This window comes from Coregonus clupeaformis, unplaced genomic scaffold (assembly GCF_020615455.1).
Source record: "Coregonus clupeaformis isolate EN_2021a unplaced genomic scaffold, ASM2061545v1 scaf0035, whole genome shotgun sequence".
NCBI lineage: Eukaryota > Metazoa > Chordata > Actinopteri > Salmoniformes > Salmonidae > Coregonus > Coregonus clupeaformis.
The window spans coordinates 1,108,677-1,122,867 of record NW_025533490.1 but is presented as its reverse complement, the minus strand read 5'-3'; the positions used below and the strand labels follow the sequence as shown (position 1 = coordinate 1,122,867).

At 42.4% G+C, this 14,191-nt stretch overlaps 1 long non-coding RNA gene across 5 annotated transcripts; it reads right to left on the bottom strand.

Moving 5' to 3' along the window:
• Positions 1 to 39: 39 nt before the first annotated feature.
• Positions 40 to 4,100, bottom strand: LOC121565967. Of its 5 annotated transcripts, XR_006000753.2 has the most exons (12): positions 4,027 to 4,100; positions 3,685 to 3,912; positions 3,503 to 3,550; positions 3,298 to 3,411; positions 3,174 to 3,203; positions 2,639 to 2,706; positions 2,208 to 2,329; positions 1,916 to 2,027; positions 1,575 to 1,794; positions 474 to 1,328; positions 295 to 364; positions 40 to 192 (listed from the first exon to the last, which is right to left on the bottom strand). It is a non-coding gene; the product is annotated as an uncharacterized LOC121565967 (long non-coding RNA). The 5 variants fall into 5 exon arrangements; XR_006000757.2 differs by having other exon boundaries at positions 40 to 364; positions 2,639 to 2,709; XR_006000761.2 differs by having other exon boundaries at positions 40 to 364; positions 2,655 to 2,709.
• Between the last annotated feature and the right edge of the window lie 10,091 nt (positions 4,101 to 14,191).

Sequence of the window (14,191 nt, the reverse complement as noted above, 5' to 3'; positions counted from 1 at the left end):
CAACGTCTGTAAAATACGTATTTTTTTACGTCCGGAAAATAGGCATTTTCAACTTCTTGGAAAATTTGTATTTTAAACACACAGAAAATATTATTTTTTTTGGGTCTTGCCTATGGCGGCAGAACGGCAAGGACCGGCCCTGGATTAGAGATGTTCAGAACCATGGGCAGCATCTTGGTAGCTCCTCTGCACCTGCATTGGAAGCATGGGGAACTCCCTAGTCTCAAGCACTACAAATCAGTCAAACATAAATAAATCAACAAAACAAGAGTAACTGTGTCCCAAATTATTTACATGTGAAGGATGACAGGTCCACACAATGGTGTTCTGCAGAACACTCTCAGCACTCCTATTTGCCTCCTCACTAGGGAGAATAGACATGGGACTTATTGATTACACATGTATCCAGAGAATGGGACCTATTCCAAAGCAAAGTAAACACTTTACTTCGCTCACACGATAAGTAAACTTACTTCTGTTACAGAGCGTTGAGCAGCCGGTTCCTTTACAGACATCTGTATCACAATGGAAGTCTACCTGGGGGGGGATAAAGTGTTATTAGTTGGCAGACATAAGTGTCCATCCACAATATGTTCATTATTTTCACTGTAAACAGGAGCATTCAAGCCTCTGTGCCCAGAAAGTGGTGATGAATACCGCCCAGTTACTGAAAAGTATCTAATAATTTTCACACAATGCAATTTGAGTTGTATATGATTTAACAGCCCCCCAGACTTTGTAAACCCATGGAATTTCACAAAGGAGAATAGCCTGACCACGAACCACTTGTGATGTGACGGATACTTGACACCCTTACCACTGCCAGACACAGTTCTGTGGCTGTCACCCCTGTATGGATACCTGACAGTGGTAACAAGAAGTCCTGAACACAGTGGTTTACCATTGAGAAATAGGTCAATAGGGATTGATCGTCTGTGAACAATTGCAATTGGCTTGTAGTTGTTGGTTTTGGAAAGAGAAATGTATGTACATATAAGAGGAGTCTGAGGAGAGAACACAACCAAGAGTCAAATTGCTCACAATATATAGCAATTGGCTGAACCTATTAAATCGTTTTAATGTGTGTGCACTGGAAAGAGACATTTTATGTTTTTGTATTAAAACATGACAAATAAAAACCCTTGAACACACAATACAACTAAATGTTGAACTGATGTGCTTGCATCAACAAACTCACAGCACCTTTGGCAAACCTCATCTCAGCCCGTAGAATTCCCTCACTCTTCAGTGCTGGTAGTGGGTAATCCTCCTCTACTTTCTCTTTTTGGGTCTCCATGCCGAGTTCTGACATACTGGTCAATGCATAGCTGCAGTGGAAGGAAGAAATCACACTCTAACATGCAGGTGTAACCCCATTATATCTTCCACACTATAAATGACAATCTGGATCACTGTAATTCTTAACTAAAGCGAGTATCTCGAAATATAGATCCTTGTTTATGATGCAAAAGTTGATCTCCTTCAACGTTCACCCAATAGATAATTTTCCAAATAGAAAATGTCAAAAAATAAGCAAAATCAAAAAGCTAATAGACCATCTAAATGGTACACACCTCTGTGATTGAGCGCCACAGTAGGTGAATGGAAAGTTAACAGAGTGGTCAGTCCTGGTTTTGGGCTTGCAATTCTGGCTGTGGCTGGAGGGGATCTGGACTGTGTCCATGTTCAGAGGGTGGGACATGGCATTCTGGAAGATGATGATGAGAAGCCCTTCCTTGTCTCAGTGCCCAAGATAACTTCTCGATGGTGGATTGTCAACCTTGCTGATTTCCTCTAAAGGTATGTTTACAGACTGTTGATAACTGATATAATCTCACACTATAATGCCGCTGAGTACATTCTTTCCACAATGCAACATTTGTATTATATAACATTAAGGCAAAGATTTTGTTACCTTTCAGGATGCCATTTGGCATTTTAAAGATGAGAGGCACTCTCTTGGTGATCTCAACTTGGCCCTCATCTACCATAGCCTTGATGACCACTGTCAAACTGTCAATATCTCCCTGGCACATTGGAATAAAAGTGAGGTTAACGTCAGCCTTTATGTGTTATGTATGCACGCCTGACTCTAAGTCGCTTTGGATAAAAGCATCTGCTAAATGGCATATTATTATTATTATATTATTATGTGCTACAGCAAAAAAAAGAAAGATATTTAATATTAGCGGAAATAGTTAGCCTACTTGTCTTTTGACGAGACAGCCATAGTAGGGAACAGAAAAGACAAGGAAACGGTCTGTTTCTCCCATGAGATAGTGGCACTGAAGAACGATATCTATTGCCCTGTAGTTTCCACCATATTCATCTGTGTGAATTTGAATACACATGACATTAGCAATTAGCCAAAACCACACATACTGTATAACCAACAATATTGCCATTTCATTGATCAGGATTGAACATTTAAGTTACTTACCTTGGACATAAATGTTGAACGGAAAATTGATGAATTGCTCTTTAGGGATGTAATCTATGTCCAAGGTAAGTAACTTAAATGTAAACTGTAAACTGCAGATCTACTTCATACCTTTCAGACCGTCAGTGCGGTTGAATGTATGGATTATATCCCTCTCGCTCTACGCAGGTTAGAGTAATAATAACAAATAATAATTACATCAACAGAAGAGTACCTCTTCATCTCTGATGGTCTGCAAACAGTGGACATTGGGCCTGGGTGACCATCTGCTGGTGGGGTGACAGAGCTGGGGGTTATTAGTGTTAATTGCCTTGATTAGAGCCTTTCTGATTCACATTGGATAATACACTGACGCATGAAAGAATCACAAACCATTTAAAAATGATTTCACTTTATTTCATATTTGTTTCACTTTTAAGACAATGTCATGTACTTTATCTACAAAAAAATAAAACCCAAACAAAAGTGAGACCAAGGAGTTGAGACCCGGTATCCTCTTCATCCCTGTCTACAGTTTGTTGAGTTGGTCTGCGCTGTTGTAGATAAGGTTTTCATATTCTGTGTGTGTGTGTGTGTGTGTGTGTGTGTGTGAGTGAGTGAGTGAGTGAGTGAGTGAGTGAGTGAGTGAGTGAGTGACTGAGTGACTGAGTGAGTGTGTGTGAGAGGTCTTAATGTAAGATAAGTTACAATGATTATGATTATGCAGTATGTTGTGAGAAAAAAAGCAACTTACTCTCTTTGGGTTTCTTTCTCCAAAAGCTTCCTGCAATGAGAAGGAGACAAGGCTTTAATAAAAAATGCTAGAGTGCATATTGATTTCTTTCAGAGATTACTGTAAAGCATAGTATGTAGGACACCTCTTTGGTGGTTGTCCATTTGAGATCTGCCCTCCTGGTTGGTCTCTGCTTCGTTTGCTCTTTGGCGGTTGTGCAGCTGAGCTCTGGCTTGCTGGCTGATCTCGGCTTGGTTTGCTGTCAGAGTTCACGACAAGTCAATGTAATTCATATAAGGATCATTGCAAGCTGATATTGTAAATTGCTCATTACAAAGCTCTGACTTTACCATAGTAATGCCGTCCAAGACTTGATTGGCACAATCTGCTCATGAGTTCTGGGGAAGGAAAGTCCATAAAGTTCAGTTACTTCTGAATTCAACATGCATACCAAGCGGGGATGAAAATATTGGTATCATTGAACAAGGGACAATGGTTATAGAATGTCTACTGTATGTTACATATAGCTCACCTCTATGAAGCCCCTGTCTTCTTTTCTCACTTGATTCTCTCACTTTATTTTGGTATCTAGCTGGTTCGTGCTGGTTTCTTGGTGCTTCATGTTGAATTCTGGATGGATCATACTGAAATGTGGTTGGATCATGCAGAATTCTGGTCGGATCATGCTGAATTGTGGTTGGATCATGGAGAATTCTGGTCGGATCATACTGCATTCTGGTTGGATCGTGCTCATTTTTTTCTGTTGAAAGGAGGGAAGAGAACAGTTCAAACTAGGTCCATGTAGAAAATAAAACTTTACAATTCCATTCCAGTCCATTGAATGAAAATGGTAAATATAGAAGCATAAACGTACCGTGGATCGGTCCCTCATTGCCGGCTCCTAAAGTAAGACAAAACCATATGTGAGCATCAGTCTGTAAATGCAACATGACATTGTACTGTGGTCTTGTTTAGTAATTATAGAGTGATGTTGTAATGTTGCATAATCTTAACCACATGGACATCATAAGACACTGTGTGCGCGCGTGCGTGTGTGGGCGCACATGCTGTTGTAGCCTACGTGTACACATGTTTTTTATTATTTTTATATTATACAGAGTTCTACATTAATTTCATGTTTTAATCAGATTTGAAAGGGGTGCTCAAATGCAATAGTGGTAATACATTCTCTTTCGCAAATAAATGAAAATTAACATTAGGATTAGAACAAGAGCATAGAGTCCCAACCTGCATAGAAATGGGTGTTGATATAGTCTGGTGTTCTTTCACTAGAAACTCCTAAAACAAGAAAAGGCACTTCTACAAGATTATTACTTTTTCAGGCATTATGTCTTTATTGAAAGTACAAGTACATCACATTTCACAAACATTTTAGGCTATTTTGAAATGTTCCACAACTGCATCCATGCAGTTCCTCTTTCTACAGCGCATACTGGGTGGCATTAAGACATGCCTATAGGCCTGTTTAAAGTGTGCAATGTGCATATTTTCAGTAGGATATGTAGCTACATAACTGACATGGAAGCAGCTTGCAAAGTTGCACAATCAACATCATAACATTTACATCAGAAAGAAAGGATGCTGCTTAATGCTCATAGGAAGATTCGTATTAGCCCAAATAACTGTTGATGTACTCGGTGTAGCATACTATATAGTGTGCAGTATGCCATGCTAGCTGCTTCATCCATATCATTCCAAAGCAGAAGTAAGACTGAGTGAGTCAGATAGAGGAACATGGAGGTGCTCACGTGTCCATTTCACCCAGCAGAAACAGCCACTCAGGAGCACTATGAGGATGGCTACACCATCGACGCTGAAAAACAACACGATGTGTGAACCTAGACAAGTAAAGAGGAGGTTTTATTTACATGTATCTTACAGGAAACATTAAGCGAGAGGGCTGCTGAGTCTAAACCGACCAGAAATGGGTTGGCCTTTACAGAAAGTGACCGTGGAAGGAAAAACCGACCACATGCTGTGTATACAGAGTGCATCGCTGCAGTTTGCATATACAGTATGAAACTTGCACCAATTATTTTGACTCATTACTGGTGACTTGAAAGGGTCCTATACTTTCGGATACAACAGTATAAGAGATTATTGTTCTAATGTAACAATAAAGTGACTTTCTCTTGATACAAATATTCTGTTGACAGGGCCTCCCGAGTGGTGCAGCGTTCTAAGGCACTGCATCGCAGTGCTAGAGGCGTCACTACAGACCCGGGTTCGATCCCGGGCTGTGTCGCAGCCGGCCGTGACCGGGAGACCCATGAGGCGGTGCACAATTGGCCCAGCATCGTTGGGTTACGGGAGGGTTTAGCCGGCTGGGATGTCCTTGTCCCATCGCGCTCTAGCAACTCCTTGTGGAGGGCCGGGCGCATGCACGCTGACTTCGGTTGCCAGCTGTACTTTGTTTCCTACGACACATTGGTGCAGCTGGCTTCCGGGTTATGTGAGCAGTGAGTCAAGAAGCAGTGTGGCTTGGTGGGGTCATGTTTCGGAGGACGCATGGCACTCGAACTTCGCCTCTCCCGAGTCCGTACGGGAGTTGCAGCGATGGGACAAGACTAACTACCAATTGGGGAGAAATAAATAAATATTATTCTGTTGAGGTTGCAAGTAGGAATCAAACCTACAACTCAGGTGTTGTTACAAGCACCGTTCTCCAACCAACTGAGCCATTGGAACAAAATACTACTGTAGATACTAGCATTGTGTTACCTTCTTCAAGTTCCTCAACTTCCACTCAATGGCACTGGTCATGACTCTGCAGCTCACAGCAGTAGGAGCCCAGGTCTGAGGCTTGAAGGGCATCGATTAGGATGGAGAAGTTCCCCAGACCTCCCTGATTGGGGAAAGCCTTCACTCTGCCCTGCCTGGGGTCCAGAAAGTCCACCTGATAATAATACATTAATATTTTATTTATAAATTAATACATATTATTTGAATAGCGCTTTTCATTACATGCAGAAATGACAAAATAAGGTTAAAAAATGCTTTAAAAAGGCTAAAATCTCAAAACAAATTAGAAGGCTAGTATTGTACATGATACGCAGACAACTGAAGGAGGCATCAACCTTCCCAGAGGACGTGATGTTGACCAGGCTGGCACCAGAACCAGAGCCCTGGTTCCACACCACCCAGCCATGGCCAGGGCTGATGCCCAGGGAGGTGGACCCAAAGCTGCATGACAGGAGCACCGCAGAGCCCAGTGGAGCATTGAGGGTGGATGTGTTACAGGAGTCATGGCAATGTTTGTTACCTAGAGGAGGAGTGTTGGGTTTGGACGGTTATCAGGCTCATAGACAAAACGTTGCAATGTTATGGTTAAAATACACAGCCATTTTATGGTAAATTCTCAGCAGCATACATTTTTCTAATGTAAGCTAAAAATAGGATTTTAAAGATTACACCATTATTTTCCTAATGCACAACACATTCACATGACAGGAAGCTTCTCTTAAATTTCTACTCTCCTATTCTACATTTATTCTTTCATAGCTCTACATAAAATGCTGTATCTATATTTTCATTCTCTTAAGCACTTACCCGTTGAAGCAAAAGAGGTATAACATAATACCATCCAAAAAAAAACAGCCTTCAGTTTTGACCAAGAACATTTTCTGTATTTTAATGTATGGCAGTGAGTGGTACCAGAAACTTAAGTGAAAGTATCCAGCACATATATCCAGTAGCTACTCTATGAGCAAGTTAAAGGGCAAACCTCTACAACTAAGTTCAGACACAGAGACAATCGATTAGGTCACTTCCTGTGTGAGCAGCTGTGCCTGTTTGTCACGATCGTCGTTAGATGATGCGGACCAAGGCGCAGCGTGATAAGCGTACATACTTTATTAGTGTACACACAACACGAACCAAAACAATAAACAAACGATACGTGAAGTCCTAGGTTAATAACACAAACCTTACGGAACAAGATCCCACAATAAACATGTGCCAACAGGCTGCCTAAGTATGGTCCCCAATCAGAGACAACAAGCTACAGCTGTCTCTGATTGGGAACCACCCTGGCCAACATAGAAACTAAACGATCTAGAACACAACATAGAAAACTATAACATAGAAACCTACACACCCTGGCTCAACATATAAGAGTCCCCAGAGCCAGGGCGTGACACTGTTTCTATTTTTCCCCTTTCTTTTTATACATACCTGAAAACATTTAATATATTGTTACATTTTAACTTGTTCTTGATTCATTTGATATATTATAACATGGTTAACAATGTTATTACATGTTATTCACATGTTATAACAATCTCAAGTACTTGGATTATGTGCATGTATACAGCAGGTCTTGTTTTTTCTCTCTCTCTCTGGGATTATGAACAACTATGAGGCATATTCATGCGGTAAAATTACCTGATTTATGTGCATGACACATAAAGTTACTATAGGTGCATAAATGCTTATTTAACTTATTTTACTTAACCCAATACTATTTGTAACTGCAGCCATTGAAATAGAGTTTTGAGCAGTAGCACAGATGAGGTGAGATGAGGCGAGCAATCTTACTCAGACGACCACAGTAGCTTCCTGTTGAAGGGGGCCTTCAGTTGCAAGCGATATACAGAGGTATACCTTCAGTGCTCGGTTGTCTCCACCAAGTCTGTCCCCAAACAATTTGATTTGCTGGTTTTATGCATTAAACTTTCAAATAGCTCTTTGTTGACTGTTGCTGGGTGTTATCGTACACCATCAGCACCGGCCTGTACCCTACCTGCCCTAAACTCTCTCCTGGCCCCTTACACTAAGTCTGAATTTGTCCTGCCAGGTGACCTAAACTGGGACATGCTTAAACCACCTGACCAAGTCCTAAAGCAATGGGACTCCCTAAATCTTTCTCAGATTATTACCAATCCCACAAAGTATGACTCCAAACACCCAGAAAAGGCTACTCTCCTTGATGTTATCCTCACAAATAATCCTGATAGGTATCAATCTGGTGTTTTCTGTAATGACCTTAGTGATCACTGTTTTACAGCCTGTGTTCGTAATGGCTACTCAGTGAAATGACCTGTCCTGATTTGTCATAGACGCTTGCTAAAAAACTTGACCTGGACTCTGTAAATTGGTATAGAATCAGCTTGATCCCCTCTGTCAAAGACGCTTGGACCTTCTTTTTTGATATTATCAGTGGTATTGTTAACAAACACGCCCCCATAAAGAAAATGAGAATTAAAAACAGGTTCAACAGAGTTACAGTATTCATTTTCTTAGTCAACCTTGTGTTCTTGTACATAGCCCTGTTTCTTTGTGTTCTTGAACGTAGCCCTGTCTTTCATTTTTGTTCATTGATTTCACCTGTGTTTGTTACTCACCTGGTCTCATTAGCTCCTTATTTAGTTCAGTTCATTCTGTTTGTGCCTTGTGGACTGGAACAGAATTTTTCTCTACTAAGCCTTTTCCTAGCTTGTTTGTGAGAACCAGTTATAGCGTTCAGTCCTAGTTTTTTATTCTCCTGCCTGTTTGCCTACCTGTGTATGACCATTGACTGCCTGTGACCACAATTCCTGCCTTTTGCGAAGGCAAAATAAACACCTGCCACGCTCTGCGTGTGAATCTACACCTTTTTCTCCCTGAGTATTCATTACAGTTACTCCACCTCAAGAATTCCATTTGGCGAAAGGCTCGGCACACGCTTACTCAGGCTGACTGGCTCTCGTTCAGGCAAATTAGAAATAAGTGCACTCAGGCTATCCGGAAGGCTAAAGCTAGTTATTTTAAGGAGCAGTTCTCTCTCTGTGTGTCTACCCACAAGAAGTTCTGGAAAACGGTTAAAGACCTGGAGAATAAACCCTCCTCACAGCTGCCCATGTCCCTTAATGTCCCACATGGCTGAGCTCTTTAATCACCACTTCATTAAGTCAGGATTCCTATTTGACTCAGTCATGCCTCCTTGCCCATCCAACAATTCCTTATCTCCCAGTCCTTCTAATGCGACTAGCCCCGACGCTCCACCCTCTTTTTTCCCCCGCTACAAAGTTTCTCCCTGCAGGCGGTCACGGAGTCCGAGATGCTGAAGGAGCTCCTTAAACTTGACACCAAAAAACCATCTGAGTCTCTCCTCTCTGGGAAGGTTCCCATTGCTTTGAAGGCAGCCACGGTTCGTCCTTTATTTAAAGGGGGAGATCAAGCTGATCCTAACTGTTATAGGCCCATTTCTATTTTGCCCTGTTTGTCAAAAGTGTTGGAAAAACTTGTCAATATTCAGCTGATTGGCTTTCTTGATGTCCATAGTATTCTCTCTGGTATGCAATCTGGTTTCCGCTCAGGTTATGGATGTGTCACTGCAACCTTAAAGGTCCTAAATTATGTCACCATTGCCCTTGATTCTAAGCAATGTTGTGCTGCTATTTTTATTGACTTGGCCAAGGCTTTTGATATGGTAGACCATTCCATCCTTGTCGGCCGGCTAAGGAGTATTGGTGTCTCTGAGGGGTCTTTGGCCTGGTTTGCTAACTACCTCTCTCAAAGAGTGCAGTGTATAAAGTAAGAACATCTGCTATCTCAGCCACTGCCTGTCACCAAGGGAGTACCCCAAGGCTCGATCCTAGGCCCCACGCTCTTCTCAATTTACATCAACAATATAGCTCAGGCAGTAGGAAGCTCTCTCATCCATTTATATGCAGATGATACAGTTTTATACTCAGCTGGCCCCTCCCTGGATTTTGTGTTAAACGCTATACAACAAAGCTTTCTTAATGTCCAACAAGCTTTCTCTGCCCTTAACCTTGTTCTGAACACCTCCAACACAAAGGTCATGTGGTTTGGTAAAAGAATGCCCCTCTCCCCACTGGTGTGATTACTACCTCTGAGGATTTAGAGCTTGAGGTAGTCACCTCATACAAGTACTTGGGAATATGGCTAGACAGTACACTGTCCTTCTCTCAGCACATATCAAAGCTGCAGGCTAAGGTTAAATCTAGACTAGGTTTCCTCTATCGTAATCGCTCCTCTTTTACCCCAGCTGCCAAACTAACTCTGATTCAGATGACCATCCTACCCATGCTAGATTACGGAGACGTAATTTATAGATTGGCAGGTAAGGGTGCTCTCGAGCGGCTAGATGTTCTTTACTATTCGGCCATCAGATTTGCCATCAATGCTCCTTATAGGACACATCACTGCACTCTATACTCCTCTGTAAACTGGTCATCTCTGTATACCCGTCGCAAGACCCACTTACTTAAAAAACCCTCTTAGACCTCACTCCCCCCTATCTGAGATACCTACTGCAGCCCTCATCCTCCACATACAACACCCGTTCTGCCAGTAACATTCTGTTAAAGGTCCCCAAAGCACACACATCCCTGGGTTGCTCCTCTTTCCAGTTCGCTGCAGCTAGCGACTGGAACGAGCTGCAAAAAACACTCAAACTGGACAGTTTTATCTACATCTCTTCATTCAAAGGCTCAATCATGGACACTCTTACTGACAGTTGTGGCTGCTTCATGTGATGTATTGTTGTCTCTACCTTCTTTCCCTTTGTGCTGTTGTCTGTGCCCAATAATGTTTGTACCATGTCTTGTGCTGCTACCATGTTGTACTGCTGCCATGTTGTGTTGCTACCATGTTGTTTTCATGTTGGGTTGCTCCCTTGCTGTGTTGTCATGTGTTGCTGCCATGCTATGTTGTTGTCTTTGGTCTCTCTTTATGTAGTGTTGTGTTGTCTCTCTTGTTGTGATGTGTGTTTGGTCCTATATTTATTTATTCATTTATTTATTTATTTATATATATATATATATATATATATATATATATATATATACACTGCTCAAAAAAATAAAGGGAACACTTAAACAACACAATATAACTCCAAGTCAATCACACTTCTGTGAAATCAAACTGTCCACTTAGGAAGCAACACTGATTGACAATACATTTCACATGCTGTTGTGCAAATGGAATAGACAACAGGTGGAAATTATAGGCAATTAGCAAGACACCCCCAATAAAGAAGTGGTTCTGCAGGTGGTGACCACAGACCACTTCTCAGTTCCTATGCTTCCTGGCTGATGTTTTGGTCACTTTTGAATGCTGGCGGTGCTTTCACTCTAGTGGTAGCATGAGATGGAGTCTACAACCCACATAAGTGGCTCAGGTAGTGCAGCTCATCCAGGATGGCACATCAATGCGAGCTGTGGCAAGAAGGTTTGCTGTGTCTGTCAGCGTAGTGTCCAGAGCATGGAGGCGCTACCAGGAGACAGGCCAGTACATCAGGAGACATGGAGGAGGCCGTAGGAGGGCAACAACCCAGCAGCAGGACCGCTACCTCCGCCTTTGTGCAAGGAGGAGCAGGAGGAGCACTGCCAGAGCCCTGCAAAATGACCTCCAGCAGGCCACAAATGTGCATGTGTCTGCTCAAACGGTCAGAAACAGACTCCATGAGGGTGGTATGAGGGCCCGCGTCCACAGGTGGGGGTTGTGCTTACAGCCCAACACCGTGCAGGACGTTTGGCATTTGCCAGAGAACACCAAGATTGGCAAATTCGCCACTGGTGCCCTGTGCTCTTCACAGATGAAAGCAGGTTCACACTGAGCACATGTGACAGACGTGACAGAGTCTGGAGACGCCGTGGAGAACGTTCTGCTGCCTGCAACATCCTCCAGCATGACCGGTTTGGCGGTGGGTCAGTCATGGTGTAGGGTGGCATTTCTTTTGGGGGCCGCACAGCCCTCCATGTGCTCGCCAGAGGTAGCCTGACTGCCATTAGGTACCAAGATGAGATCCTCAGACCCCTTGTGAGACCATATGCTGGTGCGGTTGGCCCTGGGTTCCTCCTAATGCAAGACAATGCTAGACCTCATGTGGCTGGAATTTCCAAACGCCTGAAGGTACCACGTTCATCTGTACAAACAATAGTATGCAAGTATAAACACCATGGGACCACGCAGCCATCATACCGCTCAGGAAGGAGACGCGTTCTGTCTCCTAGTGATGAACGTACTTTGGTGCGAAAAGTGCAAATCAATCCCAGAACAACAGCAAAGGACCTTGTGAAGATGCTGGAGGAAACAGGTACAAAAGTTTATCCACAGTAAAAGGAGTCCTATATCGACATAACCTGAAAGGCCGCTCAGCAAGGAAGAAGCCACTGCTCCAAAACCGCCATATAAAAGCCAGACAATGGTTTGCAACTGCACATGGGGACAAAGATCGTACTTTTTGGAGAAATGTCCTCTGGTCTGATGAAACAAAAATAGAACTGTTTGGCCATAATGACCATCATTATGTTTGGAGGAAAAAGGGGGTAGCTTACAAGCCCAAGAACACCATCCCAACCGTGAAGCACGGGGGTGGCAGCATCAGGCTGTGGGGGTGCATTGCTGCAGGAGGGACTGGTGCACTTCACAAAATAGATGGCATCATGAGGAAGGAAAATGATGTGGATATATTGAAGCAACATGTTAAGACATCAGTCAGGAAGTTAAAGCTTGGTCGCAAATGGGTCTTCCAAATGGACAATGACCCCAAGCATACTTCCAAAGTTGTGGCAAAATGGCTTAAGGACAACAAAGTCAAGGTATTGGAGTGGCCATCACAAAGCCCTGACCTCAATCCTATAGAAACTTTGTGGGCAGAACTGAAAAAGCGTATGCGAGCAAGGAGGCCTACAAACCTGACTCAGTTACACCGGCTCTGTCAGGAGGAATGGGCCAAAATTCACCCAACTTATTGTGGGTAGCTTGTGGAAGGCTACCCGAAAAGTTTGACCCAAGTTAAACAATTTAAAGGCAATGCTACCAAATACTAATTAAGTGTATGTAACCTTCTGACCCACTGGGAATGTGATGAAATAAATAAATGCTGAAGTAAATCAATCTCTCTACTATTATTCTGACATTTCACATTCTTAAAATAAAGTGGTGATCCTAGCTGACCTAAGACAGGGAATTTTTACTAGGACTAAATGTCAGGAATTGTGAAAACTGAGTTTAAATGTATTTGGCTAAGGTGTATGTAAACATCCCACTTCAACTGTATGTATGTATGTATGTATATATATATATATATATATATAATTTTTAATCCCAGCCCCTGTCCCAGCAGGAAGCCTTTTGCCTTTTTGTAGGCCGCCATTGTAAGTAAGAATTTGTTCTTAACTGACCTGCCTATTTAAATAAAGGTAATAAAAGAAATAAAAAGGTAAACCACACTCTAACTAGGCCTCTGTCTGTTGGATGGATGTTACAGGAGTGGGTCGCAGTTCTGGAGCGACCCACTAGGTGTCATCCTCCGACAACCATAGGCACCTCCTCACTTACAGTCGGGACTAATTATCTGCCTAATGGTGTCACCTGTTGCTATCTGATTCATCTGTGTATTTATGCCCTCACTTACCTGTGTTCCCTTGCTCAGTTTTCTCTGCTAGTTCCTTGATGTCAAGCAGCACGTATCAGTGTCGGATCACGTGACGGAGTTACAGGTACTCGAGAAGTGTTCTCCACTGTGTTTTTCCAGTCAGAGTTACTATTTCATATTGTTTGTTGTCAGCCTGTTTTTTGGAGACCTATGTGCTCCTCATTTGTTTTCGTGTATAGTCCGTTGTTTTGTATCCTGGCTTTTGGACCACCAGTAAAGATCCTTGTTTCACCATCCTTGCCTACTGCCTACTGTCTATCCTGCACCGCACCTGGGTCACACCTCACACCAACCCGTACAATGGATGCAGTGTGGGGTGGGGGTGGGTTGACAGTCAAGAGTGAGACACAAGCATATGTAGATTAACATTTGGGTCAAAGCATTTTTTTGTTGTAGCCCTCATGTTAACATGTCTTTTGACAAGAAAGTAGAGGTTGTAATGAACACACCTCCAATATGAATCCCTGTGTGCTACACAATGTTGACTAAAAAAGGTATACAAAATAAATGTATACAAATTAATATTGTAAAGACTGATCATGGAAATAAGAGGCAGAAATTATACTAAGATCAACCATGAGATTATATTTATTATAATATATTTATTTGTTATTATTTGGGTCGTTGGGAG